Here is a 15,399-nt window from a genome sequence, read left to right on the forward strand (position 1 = left end):
TGAAATATTCTCAAATGACTTAAGTTTGATATGCCAATGTCAATTTTTAAGAATATTCTTAGATTTTTAATTTTTTTTATTTTTATGAAAATATTGCAAAATACCCGGTTTTGTCCAACCGGTATGATAAAACCGGGTAGTAACTTAATTGCCATGTAAAAAGACTAATGTTCAGAAAATAAAATATTTATTAAAAGTACCTATGTGAACAAAAATAGAAAATCTATGAACAGAAGTCACAAATGAAAACATCATCTACATCATTATAGGCACTACAGGCGTCATAAACCCATTTGGTGCAAGACACACATTTTATCCAGCCTTCCTTCGCATTATAATTTGAAAATAGTTAATTGTAATATAGACACGCATCGTCATTATTATCTTCTTCCTCCAAAATTTTGTATTTGGTGCAGCTCTTTTTACCACGTTTTTTCTTTTTTTTTTGTCCAGTTCATTTAGTTTTAATTTTTTTACGACTGGAGATTTTTTTTAATTTTTCGTACTAGCTTTCTTACTAGCTTCTTCAACAGAAGAAGCCACATGTTGTAGTTAACTAAAAGCAAAACAACCACTACAGAAACTGGAAGTAACAACAGGTCTGAAAAAATCGGGTACCCGGTTTTGTCGATTTTCGGATTACCCGGTTTTGTCAAGCTTTTTTTTTTTTTTTTTTTTTTTTTATTGGCATACACATTAGTGATTCAGCCAGTCACAACATACATATTATAACCCTAACTAACCTAAATAATCCTAACTACCCTAAGCGAATATTCGAAATAAAAATCAATAATTATGTCAAAAGGAACATTAACTGGGACACACACTTCTCGTCCAGGGACCCATCAGGACATTTTCATACAACAACACAAGACTAGGCCACGGATAAGTAAGGTAAATTTACAAAAGGTTAGACATAGGTTTCAAACACTAACTAAACCCTAAGTTACTATTATAATACAATTTTACAATTTGTGAGAAAGTCAATAAGTAACCTAAATATTTCTTCCAATCCCAAAGTTATCAAATACTGTATATTAAGAGGAGATTGCAATCCCAACGTTAAAAAACTATTATATAATTTCTTTGATTCTTGTATGTTTTTACTGCATCCAAAAAATAAATGGTCTAGGTCACCTTTCATGCCACAATGTTCACAATTTTCGGATTCAATTACTTTTAACTTATATAAATGTGAAGGATAACATGCATGACCAAATTTCATTCTGGTTATCGTCGTAATGTATTTCCTTGGCACATCAAGTTCTTTGTGCCAATATTCTTTGGGGAGTACTGGTTGACTACTGTTGTATCTATTGGGGTTTGTAAAACAGTATTCCTTCCATGCATAGTTCCATCTGTTAAGGACTTTATTTTTAGACATCCTAAGAACTTCTGGAGCGCATATATCATGATTAGCTTCAGTTCCTACGAAAATGCTCTCCTTTGCCAAAAAATCAACAGCCTCATTATCTTTAATCCCAATGTGTGCTTTCACCCAAATGAATTTTATGTATCTTCCAACTCTTCTTAAACTGAAAATGTTTTTTCTGATTAATGTTATGAAAGTGTTACTTTGTGTTTTTGGTATATCAATTTTTTTTATCGCTTGTAATACCGATAGCGAATCTGAAAAAATTAAAACAGTTTGAAAACTGGATTCGGTAAACAGAATTAAAGCTTCATAAATCGCAACAGCCTCAGCGCAAAAGATTGAAAAAAATTCCGGCAGTTGGAACTGTTTTTTGATACCTTCTTTGGGTGCATAGTAAGCTCCTCCAGTACCTTCCTCATTTTTAGATGCGTCAGTAAAAACCACTAAGGCTTCAGCATTGTCAGAAAGTAAGCTATTGATCTTAATACAATTGACTAAAGGGTGATTACTGTAGCAAGGTTCTACTACTTTAACCTCCATAAAAAAGGAATCAAAATCTTCGAGAACCGTAATGTTATCCAAATACTGTATATGATTGTTAATGAAGTCATTGTTTTGGAATGCCTCACATAACGGCGGTAAATTCTTTTTTTTCCAAAATCTGTTAGTTAGGGTAAATTCATTTAATTTTCGAATATCAGAGAACAGGGCATGATTCTGATTCTTGCTTTTTATTAAGAATTTGTCACTCAAATAATTTCTTCTATACTGTGGTGGTAATTCAATGGCTTCCGCAAACAACGCTTCAACCGGAGTGGATCTCATGGCTCCTAGACATACTCGAAGGCAGCAATTGATGGTTACGTTTATTTTCTTTAACAAATTGTTGCTGGCAGATCCATATAATATGCTGGCATAGTCTATGATCGATCTTATATAAGATCTAAAGAACAATAAACTTGTCTTTACGTCTGCTCCCCACCATACTTTCACTGTAGATTTTAAAAAATTTAGACCCTTTTGACATCTTTCCAGCATGTAGTCAATATGAAGTTTCCACGTCAATTTTCTGTCCAGTATCACCCCCAGATATTTTACACTTTGTTTGTATGGAAATGTATACGTATATACCGATATACTCTCTAATCTTGGTAGATTATGCCTTGTAAAGATTGAGATGACAGATTTGTTCGCTGACAGCTCAAATCCGTTATATGAAAACCATTCTCTTAATCGAGAGGAAATATTTTCTAATGCGTTGTTTATTTGCTCATACTTCTTGACTTCCCAATAGAAGCAGAAATCATCAGCATATTGAATCACTTTAAAAGGCATCTTTTCGGTTGATATGTTGTGTATATCAGCAGTGTACATATTGAATAAAATGGGGCTGAGAACTGACCCTTGAGGTACACCTTTTCCGTTTTTCCTAGGTCCTATGATGGAATTATTCTGATTCCGTATATATATGTCTCTGCACGAGTAGAAGTTGATTATGGTGTTGACAAGTACAGCCGGTATTTTGAAAATATTTAGCATTTTATTTTTCAATATGTCTAAACATACTGCGTCGTAGGCTCCTTCTGCATCCAAAAAGAGTGCTGGCATATAGTTATTTCTAGAAAAGTTAGATTGAATATCAACTACGAGGGTGGTTAAGGCATCTAGAGTCCCACAACCTTTCTTGTACGCAAACTGATTTATAGGTAATTTGTATTGTTTTTGTAGCCACCACTCCAGTCGATGTTTTATCATTCTTTCAAGGCTCTTAAGAACACAAGATAACAAGGAAATCGGCCTATAAGATTCTGGGAGATTAGCATCTTTACCTGTTTTTAGTATGGGTACGACTACTATCTTCTGAAAAGCATTTACTTGGGCACCTAAGAGTATATCGTTAAAAATGTTTAACAATGACAGTTTTGCGATTATTGGCAGATGATAAAGCATAGAATACGTAATACCGTCATAACCAGGAGCGGTGTTTGTCCTATTGCTTAAGACGAACTTTAACTCATCTAATGAAAAAGGTCTAGTAAGAAAGTGGTCTTCAAAAATCCCATTGTTCTCTGTATTTTCTGATTCTTTCACATAAGGAGGGGCCACTTTATCGTAAAATCCATCTATCAAATTTTCATTAAAAGGCGGAGTGCTCTTGATGTTATTTCTTTGCATTTTCCTAGCTTGCTTCCAAAGTGTAGCAGATGATGTATTTTTATTCAAAGAGGAGCACCATTTTATCCAACTTTCTTTCGCTTTTTGTTTTAAAAGTTTTTTAGATCGAGCCATAATTTCTTGATATTTTACATAATTCGTAGCAGTTGATTCAAGCTTATATTTTTTCAATGCTTCTTTTCTCTCAGATACAATTTTATCACATTGTTGATCCCACCAGGGCGGGGGTGCACGAGCTCTTGGTTTAAATGGTTTGTATATAGGTATGGATATTTCTGCTGCTGAGTTTATACAAGTTTCGAAAAAACTATACTCTTCGTTTGTACTATTAAAGGTGCGAGAATTGCTAAAACATTTTTCAATTACTTCATTATATAACGGCCAATTTGCCTTTTTAAGATTCCATTTACTCCTGGGATAGATAACTTCATTTGACCCCTGTGAGAAAGTTAAGGTCATGTTAATAACAAAGTGGTTTGAACCTAAAGTATCTGACAAAACAGACCAAGAAATTTTGTTAGCTATTGAATCGGAGCTAAGAGATATGTCTATCATTGAATCTAAACAACCGGGTCTAGTGAGACAGGTGGGTTGACCATTATTTAGGATAACAAGATCCAGATTACTAAAAATATTGACAAGTTGCTGCCCAATACTACTATTTTTTGGAGATCCCCATGCAGAATGGTGAGCATTGAAATCTCCTCCAATGATGAACTCAGCGCTAAATTGACTAAACACGTTTTCCCAATCCTTGGGACTAATTCTAACATCCGGAGGTCTATATAACGAATATAAAGCCAAGACTTTTTTATTATACTTAATTTTGGATCCACAGACTAATAGATCTTGGTTAAAATTATTAACCAAATTAATTTCCTCATAAGGAATAGAATTTTTGATCAATATAGCGCAACCAGCAAATCCATCAAATCTATCCCTCCTTATAATATTGTAACCATTAAAAACATACTGTTTATTTATTTTAAACCATGTCTCGCTTATAAGCGCTATATCTATATCATAAGTGGATAAAAAGGCTACAAAACTGTTTTTATTCGCTACAAGAGATCTGGCATTCCATTGACAAATATTCAAAGTTTTATTTTTCGGATTGAAGGTTACTTGTTGACGTACCCTCCAGTACTTTATTAATTTCTTTACTTATAGATTCATCATTAATCATTTTTAAATCTTCTATAGATTGAATATTTTTTAAAAAAGAAACTATATATTTTGTAACAGAGTTAATAGTATCTTGGTCAAATACTCTCCTATGATAACTTGGACTATGAGAATTCTGTGGTAGAGGTTTACTAGGACCGAACTGAAAGGGAAACATAGGTTTAGGGTTTGGAGAAGTTACAGGAGATGATATTTTTCTTTTCTTTGTGCTGGAAGTATTGCTATAATAGGGAGATGGTCGAGATTCGTGTAAAAAGTTTTTAGTCTGAGAAAAACCCGTTACTCCAGTATTTTGACTATGATTGGGAAGTGGTGGAAAGTTAATATTAGGATCAGCCAGTATAGAAAAGGAATTTTTAGTAATAACGTTCGAATATGAACCTTCACAGTATTGTTTTGCTTCAAAAAATGATATATTTTGTTCAATCATAACGTTTTTGATTTGTTTTTGATGCTTATTGTATGGACAAAGCTTGGATATTGAAATATGCTCATTACTTTTGCAATACATGCAAAATACTGCACTTTCTTCACAGTTATGGTTTTCATTTTTAATAGAACTGCATCTTATGCAAAGTTCGTGGGTCCCTTTACAATTCCGGGCCACGTGTCCATATTTTAAACAGCGGAAACACTGGGTACAACGGGCCTGAACTTTATCCACCGAACAATATACGCTGTTTATGCAAATATAACTAGGAAGAACATTGCCTTCAAAAGTGATAATAATCGATTTTTTGGGAACGTATTGGAACGTACCATCTTTTTCTATTTTTCGATGATTTCTAGAAATATTGACTACACGCGATGGTGCAGAGATATTCTCGATCAAATATTTGGTATCAAATTGAGTGTCAATGTCTCTAACAAAACCTTTGACTTCTAGGAGATGATTAGGAATGTAAGCTTTTAGGTTTTCAGACTCTAACTTAGGATTAGTTATCAAAGCGTTTGCATCGCTTAAATATTTTACCACAACTTTAACCCTGTTCCTACCCAGACTTTTGATCTGCAAAATATTCGGTACGTTTAATTTTTTATGAAGTATGTGTCCCAAAAAAATAGGGTGAAGGTTTCCTACCCCGCCCTCAATATTAATTCGTTCAATATAAACATTTATATTTTGTAAATTATACTTATCGGTTTTGTTGATATCGAAAAGCTTTTTCTGGCTGCTAGCAGGCCGATTGCTGTTGACCTCGGGCGAACTTCTATCTTCGTCTATCAGCATGGGTTTGCTACTTTCACCAATATCACTCACATCACCGCTACGACTTACAAGTTCACCTAAAGGTGACTTCGGGGTGTTAACTTCCCCCATTAGGGGGAACACTATTCTCACTCACTTATAATTAAATAATTAAACTAACCAAAAACAAAAAACAAAAAACACAGCTTAACAATATACACTGCGCACTGCTAGTTGTATCGTAGACCAGTTCACTACGGTGGATCGTTAGCTACTGGTTTTGTCAAGCTCGTAAACAAGACATTAAATATTTTTTAATTTTTAAGTTACGAAATAATATTCAAAATTTTTGGCCAAATTAAAGGTAATATACTAGGTTACATGTATTAAATATGGTTACATATATACACGGATTATACGACATATGACAGAAGCTCGAAACAAATGACTGTGAATGAAAAGCCCTATTAGTTAGTATTTCATTATTTTGTGTTTTTATCAGTTTTATGTTTGTTTTTGACCGTGTTTTTCCACATAGTTTATTTACGCATCTCCATAAATTTTTTAACATATTTTTGTTAATATTTATTAACCCTTCTACATAAGTTTTTTTTTCTTGTTGAATACGTTTTGCTAAATTATTTTTACTTAGTTTGTACCTGTTCTGTAAATTTTTATCATCTGGATGAGTTTTTAACGATTTGTATAAATTATATTTTTCATTAATCGATTTAATAAGTAACGATGGTGTTATCCATGGTTTTTTGTACCTTTCTTTGTGTTTAATTTTATTTTCTTAGTATTTAAGTTTATATAATTTTGTAGTTTTGTAATGAAACATTCTATGATCTTATTAACATCTCTTTCAGAGTAAACTAAAAGGCAGAGAATTTCTTAACTATATACGCGACCAATGCGAATTACCCCACCACAAGGGAACCAACTTACTGGCCCACCGACAATGCAAAAATACCTGATCTACTTTCCCACATAACAATTTCATGTTCTTAGTAGATTCATAGAACATACTATTCAGAAAAAGTATATGCAGAGAATATGCGTAATTACCATTACGAATGTGCAGAGCAGATGCTGAGTATATACTACATTACAGTGCTTAAACGTTCTATTTATATACTTAGAATGTACTACCGCACTTTTTTTCAGTATATACCACGTATATACTTTTTAGAATATTCCAAGGAAGTGCTACAAAACTTCTATTTATATACTTATAATATACTACTGCACATATTATACCGGGTCTCCACTTATATTTTCCCCCATTTTAACTGCCTATAACTTCTAAACGGCTCAAGATAGAAATATGCGGTTTTCGCTGAAATATTTTATTTTAGTAAAAGTTTTGTCTGAATGGATTGAATTTTTTATATCGCTTTCAAATACGAAAAGAAAAATGGCGGATTTTTCAAAAAGACGTTGTTGCCTTTTTTTAATGGAACACCCAGTATAGTTTTTTGTAATTTGAAAGAAAGGTCATTCACCTATCAAGCGATATAAAGTTTTTCAAAATCGGTTGTCAAATCACTGAGTAATTAATTTTTAAAATGAGAGGTGCAACGTGGATATCACATACCTAAATAACATAACTAAGCAAATTGATATTATGTTAAGTGATTTCCACATTGCATCTCTCATTTAAAAAATTAATTGCTCAGTCATTTGACAACCGATTTTAAAAATTTTTATAACGTTGGATAGGTAAATGACCATTTTTTCAAGTTTTTAGGTAAATGACTATTTTTTACATCGCTTTTAAATAAAAAACGGCGGATTTAAAAAAAAACGCGTTGACTTTTTTTAATCAAACACCCAGTATATTTTTTTGTAGCTTGAAAAAACGGTCATTTACCTATCCAGCGATATAATTTTTTTTAAATCGGTTGTCAAATGACTGAGAAAATAATTTTTAAAATGAGAGATGCAATGTGGAAATCACATAACATAATATCAATTTGCTTAGTTATGTTATTTAGGTATGTGATATCCACGTTACACCTCTCCTTTTAAAAATTAATTACTCAGTGATTTGACAACCGATTTTGAAAAACTTCATATCGCTGGATAGGTGAATGACCTTTCTTTCAATTTACAAAAAATATACTGGGTGTTCCATTAAAAAAAGTCAACAACGTTTTGTTCAAAAATCCGCCATCTTTCTTTTCGTATTTGAAAGGGATATAAAAAATTCAATACATTCAGACAAAACTTTTACTAAAACAAAACATTTCAGCGAAAACCGTATTTTTCTATCTTAAGCCGTTTAGAAGTTATAGGCAGTTAAAATGGGGGAAAATATAAGTGGACACCCGGTATAACACTAACCTATAGCCCAATCAAAGAACAATCTGACCCCAAAAAATAAAGGAAGGATGAAAATTGGGAAATAGGTAGTTGAAAGTGTCTATTATTATATAAGAAAAAGTTTACAATTCTACATCCCCTCCATTTTACAAAAACTTCTCACTTAAAATTAGGACATTGGTAGTATCTTTATAGAATGTCTTGTGGTAACATTCCACCAATAATTTAACCAGATGTTCACCGGATGTTCCTTAAATGTCCAGGACATTCAAACATTAATAGAGCTTTGATAGTACATTCCTGGAATGTTTTGTGTTGTTAGGGATTATTTTCAGTTATTTCCATTATGATAACTCTTTTATTACTAATTTTACGAAAAAACGTTGTTATTTATAAAATATTCTGCATTGTCTGAAACCTAAAATACAACCATCTTATATAAAATTTTATCAATGTTATAAGAGGTAGGGGAGAGTTGGACAAAACCGGGTAGGTTGATAATACCGGGCACCCCTTAATTCTTCTAACTGTCTGCTCCTATCTATTAGACAATGTTAAAATTAGTGTCCCTTTACCACCAACAGTCGTGTGTATTCATTTCTACCTCATTTGAGTAATCTGTGCCGGAGCAGTAAGACCTCACCTGTTTTTTGATGCAGGAAACTCGATTTTTAATGTAAGTTTATAGCTGTTTTCTCCTCTAATGAATAAATAATGGCCATTTCAAAATTTAATACATGTACATGTACATTTAATACATTAATACATGTACATTTAATACATGATGGAATAACCAAGCAAATAATATCGTAATTAAATTAAGAGCACTTTTATCAAGATTTAAATTTTTAAAACAATTTTTAGGAATCTCATTTATCTCATTTGCGAATACTTTATTATGCACTTATACAATCTCAACTTACATATTGCGGCCTTTTAGGATGGGGTGGAAAACGCAATAATTAATTACATTCTATAAACATTATTCAGAAATGGCTAATACTCCATTAAAATGTTACATTTTTTAAGCCGTACCTTGCATTTGTTAGAGGAGTCCATGTTATTTCTTTAATGTGTAGGATGGATCAGTAGAAGCTTAAGTTCAAGTTTTTGGGGTCGCCACCCTTGTCCCCCGGCCTCAATCTTGGAAATGGTGTGAAAAGGGATTTCGCGCTATATCTCGTAAACTACCAACTCTACGGAAAATCTAATTAAACATAAAATGTAGCAAATTAAATTTTCTACAATTTTATTTCTATTACTTTTTATCGTCAAGTGACCAACAAAAAAGATATAAACAAAAATATGTAAAAAAAATTTAACAAGATTCCTTTTGGAGGTTATAACTTTTTTTTAGTTCATTTTAAAATAAGATAATAGCAATTTTGGACATCTTGGCTATTAGTGCACCCTAATATGTCTGCGTAGATTTTGGCATTGGATCCGACCATCACTTGTAACACCGTTGCCGTATCCTCTATTTTTTCATACTATCACGTTACAATTTTTTGTGATATTATACACCAGCGGAACACCCTCGAAAAAGCGCTTAGTTTTCGAGATACTGACCACGGAGGGGTGAATGGCTAATTTTATTCAAACTTTATATTTTCGAGGGTGCTGAAAACGAAAATAAGGTTTATTTTTAATTTTATGTGGGGGAACATTGTCAAAATCGCAATTTTAAAATAAAAATAAAAAAAAATGAAATCACCTTTTTTTTGCGTTTGCCTCGCTACAACTCTGTTCGATTTTAATATTTTTTCCTGAAATTTTTACAGTATATAGCTCTAACATTTCTGAAGACAAAGGTACCTGCTTCAAGTTTTTATTCTTATCATGATAAAGGTTATGAATTTTCCAAAGAAAATGGTGCGGATTTGTGCATTGCAAAGTTTAATCGCAAAAGTTGTGTGACGAAGTTTAAAATTTAGCTTCTTAATCACGTTTATTTGAAAGTAGAGAGTACAGAGAAGTTTTCTGGTAAGTTTTAGATCAAAATTTTTTATAGAAAAAAAAATAGTGCAACTTTTAATGTCGACATTAGAAATCCCAAATATAACGCTTATTTCTTGAGGGACAGACAATCTAGGTCTAATTCCTCACCTTTAATACTATCCTTGGATTATAAGCTTTCATTTGACACATCATTTGTCATTATAACTTGTATAATGACGGAGAAGTAAACGTTCTTATTCTATTATTCTTGTAGGTACATTTAACATTGATTCGAGAATCTGGTCAAGATTGGAGCGCTGTAAAACCTAGATAATAAATAAAATTAAACAACTTTATAGCGAAAATTGTTCACTGAAAAATCCTCTACAAAATCTCTATGATGTTATTTTATTGTGAAATGAATGGAAAAAAAAAATTTCTCATATTTTTATTTATAACTTTTTTGTTGGTCACTTGACGATAAAAGGTAATAGATATAAAATTGTAGAAAATTTAATTTGCTACATTTTATGTGTAATTAAATTTTCTATAGGATTGCTAGTTTAGAAGATACAGTGCGAAAATCCTTTGCACCCCTTTTTCCAATATGGCGGCCGGGGGACAAGGGTGGCGACCCCAAAAACTTGAACTTAAGCTTCTACTGAACCCCCCTACACATTAAAAAATAAAATTGACTCCTCTAAGAAATGCAACCTAAATGTAACATTTGAATGGACTATAATTAGAATTATTTACGGGAAAAATTTAAGATATTCCAGCGAGCTATTATATAATGAAAATAAATTTTTAACTGTACGTAAATTATTCTGTTATAAAGTTATACATGAAAAAAGATAATATTAAACTTTAACAATCATGCCCACTAAACTAGATATACAAAATTTAATGCAATTCAACCTAAATGTAATAAATCCATACTCCAAAGATATGTTAGTTACTTAGGGCCCAAATTATACATTTGTCTACCAGATCATTTAAAACAAATTAAAAATTATAAAAAACATATAGTCCATTGAAATGTTACATTTAGGGTTGCATTTCTTAGAGGAGTCAATTTTATTTTTTTAATGTGTAGGGAGGGTCAGTAGAATCTTAAGTTCAAGTTTTTGGGGTCGCCACCATTGTCCCCCGGCCGTCATATTGGAAAAATGGGTGCAAAGGGCTTTCGCGCTGTATCTCCTAAACTAGAAATCCTACAGAAAATTTGTATAAAATTATAAATACTGTTAAAATAATACTCTCGGTTCGTTTATACGAATTTATTTATACAGGTTACAGAACGAATTTATATTATATACTACTCTATTTACAAAATTCGTATCGTTATATACTCTAGCCGTAATTCTCGATAATTCCAGGCTAAGCCAGCTCTCTGACTATCGTGTGACCTTCCAACCACCGCGCGTCTTTCTCCTCCGATTCCACGTAAATCGTTATTCTACCAGAAAGTTCTCGAGATCAAACCGTTCGGAGCAGCTACTTACGGCCGGTGACTCATTCTTTTGCTAAATTGCTCCCCTCTTAAGATCTGAGCGTCCCGATCAGCAACTCTAGATGAAGGCCCAGGATGGCGGAATCTACACGACTCTCCAGCTCTGCATACACCCTTTAAGAAGAAATAACAGTCTACTGTCTTTGAAGGGTACGACATCTTCGGGTTCATGGTTCATGCAACACACAGTAATTCGTAAGCCAGTTTCTCTGAAGATCACTTCAAGCATGCTCCTCACAATCTTCCAATCCAGATTTTCTACTGCATGGCCTATTTTTGGTAAAGCCAAATCTTTGATGTCATAATTACACACGATTTTCTTCAAATTAGTTAGAGCACGCCATATGTTCTCATAGCTTGGCGTGTCCGTATAAGACTTTCTGGTCACCATATACAGTAAAGATCGAGGACCATCTTCCAATCGCAGTACTCTTCAAATTTTAGGCTGCTGATTTCTTAACTCGTCCAGGCGACCGAACTTTCTATTGAATACGGACGAGATTCCTTTAGTCATCTCGAGGTTTTGGGCAACACAGTGGGCTAGAGAGACGTTTTCTGGAACACTAAACAGATCTTGCTGAACTTCTGTGGTCACGCCGTATGTAGCACTCTTTCTCTCTGCGTAATTTGACATAAATTCCTTAAAAATTGGTTGTGCGGCATCTTTCATCTCCTGTTGGAGGACTCGTGCTTCTTCTGTTTCATTTGAGCCAGCATATGGTGCAAGACGATTTATGTGAATCACTTTTGGTTTACCGTTTGGCCACTTCTTAATTCTATATATTACGTCATTTATTTTCTTCTTAACTTCATACGGACCTTCCCATTGTCTTTGCAGTTTAGGACACAAGTCTCGACGACGTTGTGGATTATAAAGCCAGACAAACCTACTTCGAAGCTTTCATTCTTGCATCGAGGATCATATTGATCTTTCATTCTGTCACTGGCTATCTGGATGTGTTGTCGGGCAAGTTCATGAATGTTGTTCATTGGTAATTTCAGGCGGTCAACGTATTCTTCGCCTGCAACATGTTCCTCAGAAGGTCTGCAGCCAAACTCTAGGTCGCAGGGCAAACGAACTTCACGACCCAACATCAGGCAGGTTGGTGTTTGACCTATAGTTTCATTCACGGCCGAGCGGTAGACCATCAGGAATAAATGAATGTGTTGGTCCCAATCTCGCTGATGTTCAGATACAACTTTGGACAAGTGTTTACCCATCGTTCGGTTCATCCTCTCGACCATCCCATCTGATTGAGGATGCAGGGGTGTTGTTCTGGTCTTATTGGCACCAATCAATTTACAAAGGTTTTGGAAAAGAGTTGACTCAAAGTTTCGCCCTTGGTCGGAGTGGATCTCCAAGGGAACACCAAATCGGCTGAAGAATTCTTTAACAAGTACCTCTGCAACGGTAGTAGCTTCTTGATTCAGTAATGCATAGGCCTCGGTCCATTTCTTAAAATAATCCATGGCTACAAGGATGTATTTATTTCCAGCATCGGTTTCTGGAAATGGACCTGCAATGTCGACTGCTACTCTTTCCATAGGACTCCCAACATTGTACTGTCTCATGGGTGCTCTCTTTGTACCAACTGGACAATTACCGGATGCACACAGTTCACATTTCCGGCACCATCTTCTTACATCATCTTTACAGTTCACCCAATAGAACCGTTCTCGAAACTTTTACAGAGTTTTCTTAATACCAAAGTGTCCACCTGATGTACCGTCATGCAACTGACGCAATACTTCTGACACTTTACTTTTAGGTACAATCAACTGAAGCTTAGATTCTGTACCATCATCGTTCTCAAAGGTTCTGTACAGAAGATCATCTTTTAGTACCAGGCAATTCCATTGGCTCCAGTAGGCCTTGACTTCTGGACTACATGCACTAATGTTCTGCCAACTAGGTCTCTCACCTCGACGCATCCAATCCAATACTCTCTTTATACATGGATCATCTTCTTGGGCGTCTTGTAACTGTTGGGGCTGCCATTGCTCATTAACTATGGTGGTTCGTCTCACAGAGCAAAGCTGCTCCTCTACTTTAAGCCGGTGATTACAACTTTCACCGCATGGCCGTATCGAGGAAGCATCTGTATTTGAACCAACTTTTCCAGCCCTCTTCACGCGTCTCTTCGGCATCTTGTCACGAATCACCCTTTTTACGTACCATTTTCACCAAACGTTCATCTTTTCTCGTATCGCCTTTTTCCACGGTTATTACTCGATTGTTTTGTGAAGCTTGGCTAGCTGCTTCGTGTTCCAAGGCAATAGCAAGTGCTTCATCTAAAACTTTCGGTCTTGCTAGTCGTAAAGCTTTCTGTAGTTCACTATCTTTCAGCTCATTAACGAAGGTATCTACCGCAATTTCTTCGAAAACGCTGTCTGGCACCTCTGGATAAGCCAACTGCACCACGCGAGCCACATCTGCTTCAAATTCTTGCAGACTCTCACTTGCTCGTTGACTTCTACTTCGCAGTTGTGCTTTGTACACTTGTTGTAGATGGGCATCTCCATAGCGTTTTTCTAGACGAGTGAACAAGGTCTGGTAACATTTTTCTTGGCCCTTAGGAATTGATCTTAATCTATCTGCAGCATCACCTCGCAAAGCAGCAGTCAAGGAAACAGCCTTTTCTTGTTCGGTCCAATGATTGGCGGTCGCAATAGCTTCGAATTGTCTAAGGTATATGGACCAGGAGGACTTTCCATCAAATGGTGGTAATTTGAATCTCATATTATGCGACATTTCGTCTCTCGGTAGTTCATCTTTCACTACAGGATCTAAAGCTACTGCATTAACTGACGGTTGCACTTTTGTATCGGTTATCATGCTCTCTAATTCTTTGATCTTCTCTTCTACGGCCAAAACTACTGCATTAACTGAAGGTAGAACTTTCGTAATGGTTACCATAGTATCTAGTTGTTTGATCTTCTCTTCTAACATTTCTTTATTGGCGTCTACACTTTTCTGTATCTTATCGGTTGTTCTAAAAACTTCTTTAATTACCTGAGAAACACTTTCAAATTTCTCGTTGTACTTTCTACTAGTTTCATCGATCTTTTGAGAAATGGTTTCGAATTTCTCATTATTTATCTTAGACGTTTCATCGATCGTTCGAGAAGATTCGTCAATCGTTTGAGAAACAGTTTTAATTTCGATAAGATTGCTTGTTCTGCTGACTGGAAGTGGAAAGTCTCTGGATCATCTCCGTTCTTCGTTAGTACTTCCTCGAGTCGTGCTTGTAGGACTTTCTTGGTTCCACTGCTGTCTTCATCCCGTTCCTCTAGCTGTTCACGGAGTTGTTTTACGGAAAGTTCTTGTAGCAACATATTTGGTCGGCACACACGTACTTTTCAAAATGTCTTTTAAAAGTCTTTCCGAATACCGAACAATCAACGCACTTTAATTATTCCCGACAAAGTTCAAAAGTCTTCCCGAATACCGAACAATTAACACACTCCGATTATGCCCGACGAATAAAGTTCACAAGTCTTTTAAAATTTAATTTATTTACACTCCCACACCGGATATCAATATAACGTAATTACTATAAAAAATAATACTCTCGGTTCGTTTATACGAATTTATTTATACAGGTTACATAACAAACTTTATATTATACACTACTTTATTTACAAAATTCGTATCGTTATATACTCTAGCCGTAATTCTCGATCATTCCAGGCTAAGCC

The sequence above is a fragment of the Diabrotica virgifera genome, chromosome 3 (genome assembly GCF_917563875.1).
Source record: "Diabrotica virgifera virgifera chromosome 3, PGI_DIABVI_V3a".
Classification (NCBI taxonomy): Eukaryota; Metazoa; Arthropoda; class Insecta; order Coleoptera; family Chrysomelidae; genus Diabrotica; species Diabrotica virgifera.